The sequence below is a fragment of the Adiantum capillus-veneris genome, chromosome 15 (genome assembly GCF_014529385.1).
Source record: "Adiantum capillus-veneris isolate H3 chromosome 15, ASM1452938v2, whole genome shotgun sequence".
NCBI lineage: Eukaryota > Viridiplantae > Streptophyta > Polypodiopsida > Polypodiales > Pteridaceae > Adiantum > Adiantum capillus-veneris.
This window is the reverse complement of record NC_140945.1, coordinates 139772022-139784369: the sequence shown is the minus strand read 5'-3', so window position 1 is coordinate 139784369 and position 12348 is coordinate 139772022. Positions and strand designations below refer to the sequence as shown.

Here is a 12348-nt window from a genome sequence, read left to right as displayed (position 1 = left end):
AAAGAAAACCATCCAAAAACATTCTAAAAGGAAAGTCTTCAAAGCCTCCCCACTAAAGGATTCACTAAAACACAAGAGTGTTTAAAAAAAAACAAAAACAAAACCTCCTAAAGGATCTGCGGCGGACCTCCTAAAGGATCTGCGCCGCCGCAGATCCTTTAGGAGGTTTTGTTTTTGTTTTTTCTTTGACTCTCTTGTGTTTTAGTGAATCCTTTAGTGGGGAGGCTTTTTCTAAATATAAAACTCTTTCTTTTCTAGTGATCCTTTAAGGATGCTTTGTTATACTTTTCTTTTCTTTTGAAGGTGCCTTCAATGTGAATGTCGCGACTGAATCCTAGGTGTCCTACATTTTGCGGGGGGGGGGGGGGGGGGGGGTCTTTGGTGGTGCCTAGGCATAGTGACATCGACGCTTACAAAGCTGCGATTTGCACTGCAGAGGAATGAAGGATCTCCGCGGGATTGGGGGCTTTGGGATGTGATAACAAATGTTCTTTTTTATTACCTCCCGATTATGAGCATGGTAGGTGATGGAGACTGAGGGCTCTCCCCTTTTCGGAGTAGTATGTGTTTCTTCGATCAAGTCAATCTTGCACGGAGGACATGGTGAATGGAATGAGAGGCCACCCAAAATGGTGGGATTCCCTTGGCAGCAAGTTCTCCTCTTTGACTTTATGTTTTTCTTTTGGCTATGTTTAGCTTTGTATAAGTGTTTAGTTGTGTGTATGGGTTCGAGGGCTCCTTATAAGACCCAATGGACTAGTGTCATTTGATGGCGATCTCTCTGATGCCCTGGCTTGGTTTGAGCAAGCCTGGTCTTGTAAATGATGTGGTTTATAGTTTATTACTCACTTTTTGTGAGTTTTGCCAAAAGAAAAAAAAAAAACTCTTCAATGTGTTTTAAAAAAATTCTCCCTCAAAGGGTGTGCACCATCGCAGATCCTTTGAGGGAAATTTTTCTACTAGAGAGAGAGAGAGAGAGAGAGAGAGAGAGAGAGCACGGTTAGAAAAATAGATTTTTCCTAACCAATGAAATAAGGGCAAACTTGAATTTCTCTCGATATTTAAGTCAACAATTGAAGCTTTTGCCGGTAATCACATTAAACTCGTATAGATTTCCTAGTTTTCTCTCTCTTTTTTTTAATAGAAGAACTCACGATTGTGAGTGATATATTAGTAAATTTCCTAGTTTTCTTAAAAGAAAGCTCAAAATCTAGCCCAAATTTTGCAATTTCAATCGTTAAAAACACCGGAGAGTTTCAAAAAAAAAGGTCTATTCACTTTTGTATTTTAGAATGTCTTCTAAGTCTCTTGTCACACTTGGGCGCCTACCCCACCCTCCTTTTGCACATGGTCGTTAACGTTGTTGCCACACTAGATTTGAGAACAAAAGCTACATATTTTCTCATCAAATGGGAGTACGTACCTTAGATGGTTAAACCTCCGGCTTAAACGCTATCTATCAGGGTTCAACGTCTCTAAAATGAACTCGTGCATGCACTTTTTGTAGTTGGTGGGTGCTTGGAGAACTTGGCCGAGGGTACGAGGCCATCCCTCTAACAAGGGGTGGAGGCCAACGCTATCTATCAGGGTTCAACGTCTCTAAAATGAACTCCCGCATACACTTTTTGTAGTTGGTGGGTGCTTGGAGAACTTGGCTGAGGGTACAAGGCCATCCCTCTAATAAGGGGTGGAGGCCAGCTGTTTCCTTTTCATCTGCAAATGACTAGCTCTGCCACCTCCGCATGGAAGAAAGCTATAGACATGGTCCCTAGGTGGCATGCCGCGCTCTGCTTCATTCTGGATGTTGAGGATGGGTCTCAAAACCGCACCACATAGAACAACACGGACCTATGCCGTATAAATATTCGCTCGGATTTTGATTCGCTCTAAAAATGTCGCTCGGTGTATAGTAAGACTCTAGTGGAAGCAGCACGAGACTGCACTAGCACCTTGTAAAGGAATGGTTGTATCTCCTTGCTCAGATGCCCAAATGAGCTCATTCTTGGCTCTAAAACTTCCTACACAACATGAGCAAAGACGGCACCATCACTGATGTGGCATTTTGAGCTATTTTTAGGCTATTTTTGACCATTTTTAGGCATTTTTTTCCCAAAAATTCCCTTTTTGTCCGTAGAAAGCCCAAACAAGCTGGGAAAAATCCTTTAAATTGTGGAAAAATCCCATTGGGCTCAAATTTCATATTGAACCTCATTTTACCACTTGGTAAGTACTTTAAACGCGTCTTTTATGCCAGCGCACAAAACCTGCTATTTTTTGTCGAGATTGCCCGCACATTAGGAAAAATATGGACTCTCCATGGGCCTTGTAAGAATCGCTAATTTCAAGGAATCCTACCAAGATTAAGGGGGGACAAAGGCTTTGAATGGGGCTGTTTTGGTAGGGTCTCCTCCACATTTGACCCCTAAAAAGGTGGGGGTAACCATTTGAAAAGTAGGGAAGGGGAGGTAAACCATTTGAAAAGTAGGGGGGGAGGGGGGAGAATGCTATCTTCTCTCTCTAGCGTTTTGGAGAACTTGTAAGTGGCCTCTTAACTCTCCCATGCCACCTAATCAAATCCGTGGATCAAAGAGGTCAAAAAAGTGACTTTTTTCAAAAACTTTCAAATAAACTCTATTTCCCCCTAAAAAGTGGCCCCAACATATGTACATATTAAAAACAAAAATTAAGCTAAATTACTCATAATTAAGCATTTTTTGACTCCCTCCAAAACTTTTAAGGAATTCCCCCCAAAATTGACCACACTCCCTCCTAATTTAAGCTCCTCTCCTACACCCATCCCCCTTGCACCTGCGCCTGCTGCTGCGCCTACACACACATCTCCTTTCCATCTTTCCATCCTTCAAGCTCCATCTCTCCATCCTACAATGCCTCTTGACGACGTGACCAATGTCCTAGCAAGCTCTTCACGCGGTAGGTCTCCAGGTCTTTTCCTTCGCCTACCTCAAGAGTATGTTTCGACAAAGAAGACATGCTTGGGTACATTACCTTTAATCAACGAATGCCTCGCTCAAGGGGAGAAGAATGTGGATCTCTAGAAAGAGGGATGCTTGTACCCAAAGGATCCTTCTCTCAATGTCCATCCACCTTTTACAAACCTTCCATCACTGTTGCAATATGTTGGAAATGGAGAGCAAGGTTTGTTGGGCTACTGCAAGAGACTCAACAGACACGAGATTGCTCGGTCCAAGATCTACTTGCGTCATTGACAGTTGCTGAATGAGAGTTTCCACAATCTTCAAGATCAGATGCAAACAGCTACCAGTGCACTCGAGGAGGCAAAGAGCACCATCACAACCAAGGAAAATGAAATTAAAAAGCTTGAGGATACTCTCTAACACATGAAGAGTACTGCCATGGGAGGTAGGGTGAGGAAACGGGAGTTGTTCGATATTCAGACTCTTGCACCACGTGGTGGGGCAAGAAAACGAAGGGTGATAGCTATGAGGTAAGATGTTCTGCCCCTCATGTTGTTTAAGTCTAGTACCGCTCATCATTGTTGTTTTGGGTAGTAGGAACTTCGTCCAAGAAACGTGGAGCGGTGAGAATGCGTCATCTCGAGCATCTTTACTTCATTCTTGTTTCAACAAAGAGAACTTTATTGGGATGCTTGATGCTCCAGAGGCAAAACACTTGAAAGACACAATCACTAAGAGAGTTCTTCAAAGTTTTTCTAATATTGTCACTGACCTAGATTTTCAGGATATTTGTGATGCTATTGGAATTAGTATAAAGGGCTATCAAGCAATACATCAAGTGTTAAAAGATGCATTAAGAAGTCGAGGAGTCACGGAAAACCTATTCCCAATTCCTCACAAAGTGGCAATTGCCAAGAGGGTGTCAAATGAAGATGTTGTTCACCGATTAGGGGACTACTTGTATATTGAGGACACGATGCCTCTTCAGTCGCTCCGTAGCAAATCGCAAGGAAGGAAGGGCCACAGGAAGGGAAGCGGTGTTGTTTCTAACAGTGTGTTGCAGACCGAAGGCTTTGTTTACACCAAATTCAACAATATCTTTGTGGACTTGATACGATTGCAGCAGTCCATAGCTATTTTGTACAATTTGAGTGATGCAGGTTAGTTTAGGGTTGCCTACATGCTCTATGATGTGTCATAACATGCATTCTGAGGCTTTATATTGTTGGCAGTTCTGGAAGGCAAGCTTGTGTTTGTGCTGAAGTAGGATGAGCGTGTAATTGTAAAAGGGAGAAAGTTCGAGAGAATGAGCATCACGCTTATGAATGAAGTCCTAGCTTATGCCAAGCAGTCTTGCAGTCCAAGTGAAGTGACAAAGCCCTCTTTTAGTGTGCAATCAGAGAAGGATATGTGGTGGCTTGGTGCAATTGAAGTTCCAAAAGAGACACATGAAGTCCTTGCATGGATTTTTAGTAGAATCCCATGGGTCATAGAGGTCATTAAAGGTCAAATAAACGATGAGAAGCTTATGGTTCCAGGGCGTGGGGAGTTTGATGTTGAATGGCATTTAGGTGGTGATCTAAAGACCATAAAGTGCATGCTTGGATGCAAACAAGGTGCAAATTCTTTACTTCCTTGCCCATTCTATGTGAAAGGGCACAAGACAAGTCGAGCAACTCAAGTGGAAGGTCAGGATGAAGATAATGATGATTCTTTACTTCCTTGTTTGCTTGGATGAAAACAAGGTGCAAATTCTTTACTTCCTTGCCCATTCTGTGTGAAAGGGCACAAGACAAGTCGAGCAACTCAAGTGGAAGTTCAGGATGACGATAATGATGATCATATAAATAGGGAGTGGCAAACTTCGGTTCTTTCATGTGATATGCTAGAGGTGCCCAATAGGGATAGAAGAGATCCTGGGTGGAACCCCATAATTCCCTTCTCCCTCAACAATGTTCACTTTTGTACATTGCATGTGTTTATGCGAATATTTGATAGGATGCTAAAGCATCACATTGATTATGCTTTCACAATGAAGCCCCTTCAACGGTCAAAAGACTCCTTGCAGGGGGTGGAGACACTCCTTAATGAGATTGGATGTCACCGATCAAGGGTGAACATTGTAGCAGAGACTTGTAGGGAGAAGACATATGAGGTGACAGAGAAGGTTTCCATGAATGGAGCCAAGGCACGTTGATTTTTCAAGAAGATGTCAAAGTCTCCAATGCATGTACACAAGACAAGTGTCGATCTAGCAAGTGAGAAGCGATGGGAGTTGTGGAAAGATTTGTGTTCATGCACGACGGACAAAGATCCCAATGTGGAGATTGCTAACCAACGCAAGCTAGTATGGTCACCCTTTCAAAAGGTTGTGCAATTGATGAATCTTTCAAGCACCACCGTTAAGCAGTGAGAGGAGTTCAAGAAGGTTCTTTATGAGTTCACAAAGGCCGCTAAGGACGGATGGTCTGAAAGCAAGATTACACACTACATGGTTTCTTTTAACGGACTTAATAGATATGCAATGTTTGAAAATGCAACTTTTCTATTGGCTTAACTCCTTTTTGGTTGTTTTAGCACATTCTCTATGCGCATGGTGCATATTACATGGACCGCTATGGTTTGCTTGATATATGGAGTACACAAGGCATGGAGAAGTCCCACTATCGATCAAAAGGAGTCTACTTCAAGAATACTCGGCATGGTGGTGGTGGTTCACACTCCAACTACCTCCAAGAGATGTTTAACTGGTTTTTTAGGCACACCTTTGGGAGAACTCACACTATTGAGAAGGAAAGAGAGTCGATGTTAGCAAAGCAGTTACGCAAGGCCTCCTATACTGCAACAACCGAGAAGTGGAAACGCTCGCGAGCGGCCCTGGGCCATGAGGCTTGGCGTGCAACTAAGGATCAAAATGGCAGCGTTTGGGTGTCACGTCAGCCATCCGCATGATCCAGGTTTACTTGTTAAATTCAATTTGTTTATTTGAGTTTTTCACTTAATTGGCCGCATAGTGTGAAAGGGCCCAAATCCCAAAAACCCCTATTTAAAGGTTGAAGGCGCTCATTTTGTCATTCTCCATACTAGGTGCTACCATGGCAAGAATAAAACAAACGGCAAGGACTGCATATCCAGAGGGCCCGGATAGCCAACGAATCCCAGCTATAGCAAAAGAAGCTGGAACTTCACAAGTTCAAGGTGAGCTCCACACAGAAGAAGCTGGAGCTTCAAATCAACATGGTCAGTCCTCTACAGCAGGAAAAGAGAGAAGGAAGCATTGCCTTTTTGTCTATTCATCGAACTCCAACGATTCTGAGGGCAACCCGACGGATGAGAGCGACTAAGGCAAAGAAAGAAATAACGAAAAACAGCGGTCAGAAGGCTCTGAAGAGACGCAAACGGATGATGATCCCCCATGGGTTGGCGTCAAAATACAAACTTATGCCATTCACATGTCTACCTGGGGTACGACACTCCCTAAAGATATTGGACCCACACCATCATATCCGCTCAATAGTGAAGAGCACGAATCAGATGAAGAGTGGGTGTAATCGGAATATGAGGTGATGGAGGTGCCTGTGCGGCCGAAAAAGAGAAAGAGCATTGTCTACAAGAAGAGGAAGCAAGCTACCCCAACTCGTGCAACAAATGCACCTCCCTGTCAACTTGAGAAGGCGGGAAAGTGCAGTCGTGCATTTGCGAAGATTCGCCACTATCATAAGAGCACGGAGCTCTTGATTTGGAGGGCCATAGATGCAAGGCTTTGGAGGGAGGTTTTGCAAATGTACAACACTGAGTTTCGGATGGGTGCCATGGCCATAGAGGCAGACCAAGAGGCAGCAGAGCAATATCTATCTAGCATATTCAAGGATGCGAACCTATGTGCCATCCGTGGAAAGCGTGTAACGATTATGCCCAAGGATATGCAGCTTGCTCGCTGTTTGTGCCATGAGCATTAGCTTGTAGTTAGTCATCAAATCTTTTTTGTATTTATGGAACTTCCAATATTGGAAAGAATTTGAATATAAGTGTCTTTTGATTGTATACTCCACTCTTTGTGCATTGTATTGCTTTAATTGTGTACCATGCGATGTAGGAGTGGTCCATGTTTTGTCTGCCTTCTTTTGTATGTATGTAGCTTAAAGCTTGGCATTGTGAAAGCTTGCCTACGTTAAGCACCTTGGCTAAGTCAAGCATGCAATTCCTAATACATCCAAGCTATGTGAAGCAGTGATGCAACCCAAATATCTTGAATGCATGGTAAACGTTTCTCAAAAGCCTTGGAAAGGGCTTGCAATGCCCCCAAAATGGTTGCCACAAGGGTGCACATTTGGTGCTTCCACAGGCAGATGAAGGGACCAAATGCATGCCCTTGTCGCAGCCATTCTTAGGGCCTGCCAAGGTCTTTCCAAAGCTTTCCAAGATGTTTTGCCCTGCATTCAGGATATTTCCCTTGCTACAATGCTTCAAATAGCCTAGATGCATCAGGAAGTGCATGCCCCACTAAGTCAATGTAGCATAGATTTTTTGAAGCATACATGTAATTAATTTTGGTTTTGCAAACTGAAATTTATTTGGGCCTGTACAGCAGCTTGGTTATGAAAGGATCTATGGTTGGAGTGAATGTTGGTTATCCATTTTGTGTTAATTCATGGGGAAAGGTATTGATAAGCCTTTTAAAGGGCTTTAGATGCTCCCAAATGGGTTGCCACAAGGGTGCGCATTTGCCCCTTCCATATGCTTATTGAAGACCCAAATGAGCGCCCTTGTGGCAACCCATTTTGGGGCTTCCCAAGCCCTTTTGTAGGCATACCAATAACTTTCCCCATGATTTAATGCAAGTTGGCTGGCCAACATGCTTTCCAACCCAGCATGCATCAAAACTTGCATGATTCACTAAGCACAGGTGCTTCTCATAAACACATTGGAAGCCAAACATATAACAAATTCAAAATCTTGCAAGTAAGAGAGAGTCATAGACACCAAAAAGTAGATTCATTAAGGAAATCAACGCTTTACATGATATCCGGCTTTTGCTTTAGGATCTTTCGAATTACAATTTTCTAGCGCTTGGTCTTTTGGGGTGGCTCCCTATTAAGCAAAGTGGTTGTAATTTCTTGGGTGTTATTAACCCCTACAGCTTGGTTCATGCCGACATGGGTGATGAGACGCCCGCGAACGTGGATGCCAAAAGTGGATATTGAAAAATCTTTCTTACAAGCACTACAAGGTTGACCGATTGGGCAAGGGTTGTTAAGCACAAGGCCTTGGAGAGTGAACGGAGGGCAAAAATGTTGTAGTTTCCATTGGGGGAGTAGTCGGCATGCACAAACACCACGTCACCAGCCGAAAGTGTGCCGAGGTAGTGAGCAAGTGCCGCTTGAGGTCCATAACGCCGTCCTCCTCCCCCTTAACCGTTGCACCCAGGCATCAACCTCCAAAACATCTTGCAAAACATAGGATTTGTGAGAAATATGGAAAAAAATTAGCTATAACATGAACAAAAATCAATGGTAACAATCAAATTTAAGTGATCATCTATACCTCTTGTCTACGATCCTCCTCATCAGCATCCGGGTGCAAGTAAAGATCCACACTTTACTTCCCCTTTGGATCAAGCAAAACAGGTGTTGTAGCAGGTGATGGTGAATCCACTCTCGTGCATTTAGACAAACATATGGCTTGCACGCCCACAAAATCCTCCTCAGAGACCTTGGCCTGCTCGGCCTCTACCACCTCAGCTTGTGCGATCACCACTGTGTCCGCCACAGTATTCCCCATGGGCAGTAGGAGATCATCGTCATGGGAGGTGGTGGTATCAACCTCAAACTTGCCATGGGCATCGAGGATGTCAAAACACTCATCCATGCGAAGCTCAAAGGATTTCTCCAGATCATGTAAAAACACAAACTCCTCCCCACCCACCACAATGGAGGAGAAACAGGTAATCTCTACCTCAGGGATGGCATCCTGAGTACTGGTTCCTTCTGGTGGCCCCGAGGACGAACCGACAGATGGAGAGGCCTCGAAGAGGCCTTGAATCCCTACAGGGTAGGTCAAGGCAAGCGTCCTCTCCTCTGCAGATGTGTCAGGGCTTGGGGTCCTTCACATCCTCCAGGACCCCACCGATCTGCAAGTTTGGTAGCACTACATCAGGGCATGTTGGGCACTCGTGAAGGAGGAGGATCATTATTGCCTGGACAGAGAAAAATGTGTTTCCGATCTTCCCCTTACGCATTGCTTGCATATCATCATCTTCAAGCCGCACATATTGTCCGGCGGATTGTGCTATGGTGGCAAAGCGTTCAAGCCACTGATAAAATGGCATGTCCCCTTTGTAGATGTGGTGCAGAAGGCCCTCAGGGACCCATCTCCCTTGCCGGTTTTACAAAATAATATGTGTACATACCTGGCGGCCCGCCCACTTACCTGGGAGACCACATTGGGCTTTATACCCCAACAACCTCCCACTTAAAGTCCAATGTGGTACTTTAAGTGTGAGAGAAGCTACTATACAAGATAATATACAAGAGATGTAGAGAAGTGATGTACTACCCTACACCTAACTGCTTGCGAAAATGCGCAAAGCTCTCTGAGGGAAGTCCTTTTGTAAGTAGATCAGCAGAATTTTCTATGGTGTGAACTTTGACAAGCTGAAGTTTCTTATCCTCGAGCATTTCCCTGATGAAATGATACTTCACATCCACATGCTTTGTCTTTGAGTGATAAACTGGATTGCGAGCCAATTGTATAGCACTTTGACTATCACAATATAACATAGGCATCTCTTCTTTGATTCCCAAATCTGTTACTAGTCGATTAAGCCAAATTGATTCTTTGCATGCCTCTGATGCTGCAACATATTCAGCCTCTGTAGTAGACTGAGTAACACAATCTTGTAATCTAGAACGCCATGATACTGCTCCACCAGCCAATGTAAAGACATACCCTGACGTAGACCTTCGGTTGTCTAAGTCACCTGCATAATCTGAGTATGTAAAACCCTTTACACTTAGCTCCTGACTCCCATACCGTATATGCATCCTCTTTGTAGCTTTCAAGTATCTCAATATTCCTTTCACTGCCTCCCAATGTTTCTTGCCTGGGTTTGACATGTATCGACTTGCTACTCCCACTGCAAATGCAATGTCTGGGCGAGTACCAATCATTGCATACATCAAACTACCCACTGCAGACGCATATGGAATCTTATCCATTTGAGCTTGTTCTTCCTCAGACACAGGACAATCTTGTTTGCTAAGTTTCACATATGGTGGCAATGGAACACTCAATGCCTTTCCCTTCTCCATATTGAAATGTTGCAAAACCTTGTCAATATAATCTGTTTGAGATAACCAAATCAACTTCTGTGATATGTCTCTCTCAATGCGCATACCAAGTATATGACTTGCCTCACCCATGTCTTTCATGTCAAACAATTTTTCCATCTTTGACTTCAAAGCTGAAATTTCTTCCAAGTGCTTGCCAGCAATCAACATGTCATCCACATACAAAATAAGGATCAGCCAACTGCCATCCTTAGCCTTCTTTGTATATAGACAGTGATCGAACTCACTACGTTTGTAGCCTTGTGAAAGCATAAACTTGTGGAACTTATGGTACCATGCCCTCGGTAATTGTTTTAAGCCATAAAGACTCTTTAACAATTGGCATACCCAATCTTCCTTGCCTTTCTCAACAAACCCTTCTAGCTGTTGCATGTAAATTTCCACATCTAAATCACCATGCAAGAACGCTGTCTTGACATCCATTTGGTGCAACACCAAATCTAATATGGCAACCAATACAAGAAAGCATCTCAGTGTAGTCATCTTGACCACCGGAGAGAAGACTTCATCAAAGTCAATACCTTGTTCTTGCTTAAAGCCCTTGGCAACAAGCCTTGCTTTGTACTTTGGCTGACTATCATGAGCGGTGATCTTATACCTGTAAACCCATTTACAAGGTAGAGCCTTTTTGTCCTGTGGTAATTTAACTAGCTTCCATGTCTTGTTTTTATGCAGAGCTGTCATCTCTGACTGCATGGCCAATTGCCAATTCCCGGAGTCCTTCATTTGCACTGCTTCCTTGTAACATGAAGTCTCATTGCAATCAGTCAACATGACATAGTTCATAGATGGAACAAACCTATCAGGAGGTCGCGTGACACGTCTAGATCTACGCACAATAGGTGGCTCAGGCTCATCAGCCACAACCTGTGGTTCCACTCTATCCTGTCCTTGCTCCTCTTGAGCCCTGACATTTTGTCTTGCACGTGCAGGTCCATCTTCTTGGAAGACAACTCTTCTAATCTCCTCAACCCTCTTTGGTTTAGAATGATATTTGGCTTCATTAAAGTGAACATCATTGTTGCGGATAACCTTTCTGGATTCGGGATCCCAAAGTCTGTACCCCATCTCACCAGAATTACCATAGCCTAGAAAGATGCACTTTCTACTCTTTGGCTCAAGTTTGTTCCTAAATTCCTTTGCAACGTGAGTATATGCCTCACAGCCAAAGACTCTGAGATGCTTGTATGAGGGCACCTTGCGTGACCATACCATCTCTGCCACTAAATCCTTCTGCAAAACCCTGCTAGGAGATCTATTTATAAGATGAACAGCTGTTGATACAGCTTCAGCCCAAAACCCATTTGGCAGTTGTGCATTAGACAACATACTTCTGACCTTCTCTTGTATGGTCCTATTCATCCTCTCAGCAACACCATTTTGAGGAGGATTGTAAGGAGCAATAAGTTCACGTTTTATACCTTTTGACTCACAAAAGTCCTGAAAGGCCTTTGAAACATACTCTCCACCATTGTCAGTGCGTAATCATTTAAGCTTCTTGCCACTCTGATTCTCCACAAGTGTCACAAACGTTTTGAAAACACTAAACGCTTCATCCTTGTGCTTGAGAAAGTAAACCCATACTTTCCTCGAGTAATCATCTATAAATGTCATAAAGTAAGAAGCTCCCCCTAGAGATAGGTTAGGCATATGTCCACACAAATCACTATGAACAAGTGCCAACTGTGTATCTCTTCTACTGCTTCTATGCTTATGTGGCTGCTGTGTTTGCTTACCATACAGACAATGTTCACATAATTCAAAATCATTAAATGACAAGCCAAGCAAATAACAAGAAGGAGACAAGGTTTCCATTCCCTTCTTGGACATATGTCCTAACCGGCTATGCCACAAAGAAACGTTTGGCTGCTCGGTTACATTTATTACATTTTTAGAGACATTTGATACATAAATCATGTAAAGTCCTCCAGACTTTACTCCATGTGCTACTGTCATAGAACCCTTGGATATCTTCCACATGTTCTGTCCAAAAGTGGTGACGTAGCTAGCATCATCAAGTAAACCTGTGCTGATCAAGCTCTTTGTAATTGCGGGAACATGTC

The 12348-nt window shown here is 43.4% G+C and overlaps 1 pseudogene; it reads left to right on the top strand.

Annotated features, from left to right (window-relative positions):
• The first annotated feature begins 6502 nt into the window (after positions 1–6502).
• LOC147441581 (uncharacterized) lies at positions 6503–6895 on the top strand (annotated as a pseudogene).
• The last annotated feature ends 5453 nt before the right edge of the window (positions 6896–12348 follow it).